The sequence below is a fragment of the Gavialis gangeticus genome, unplaced genomic scaffold (assembly GCF_001723915.1).
Source record: "Gavialis gangeticus isolate Ggan-Ray unplaced genomic scaffold, GavGan_comp1, whole genome shotgun sequence".
Lineage (NCBI taxonomy): Eukaryota > Metazoa > Chordata > Crocodylia > Gavialidae > Gavialis > Gavialis gangeticus.
The window spans coordinates 17,312,363-17,312,765 of NW_017728996.1; positions in this window are offsets into that span (position 1 = coordinate 17,312,363).

A 403-nucleotide genomic window follows, 5' to 3' on the forward strand; every position below is an offset into this window, starting at 1 on the left:
TGCCCAGGGGACAGCAGTGATCAGTCCAATTGCCTCACTAGGCATTGTGCAAATATAACCTGAAATTTATATTTTTAGCTTATTTAATAACACAAAGTTGTTGGCTTTAAAAGCTCCCATGTTCTCACCTGGCACAGTCCTATGCCCTCCCCTGTTTGACTTTTTTTTAACACCTGGGAGACCTAATATGAGACCAGGTGAGAAGCCCATCTCTGCTGGCAAGTGCTCTGGAGCCTGGAGTGGTGACCGGGCCTGACAAAGCTTCCCACTGCAAAGCAGAGAGTGTTTAATTGTCTGCTGGAGGCAGAAAGTGCATCAGGGGAAAGGGCAGCTCAGGGCTGTCAGCTGGTAGAAACCTTAGAAAGTCCTAGGTGCTGCTCCCCAAAGAAGAGACCTGGGAGCT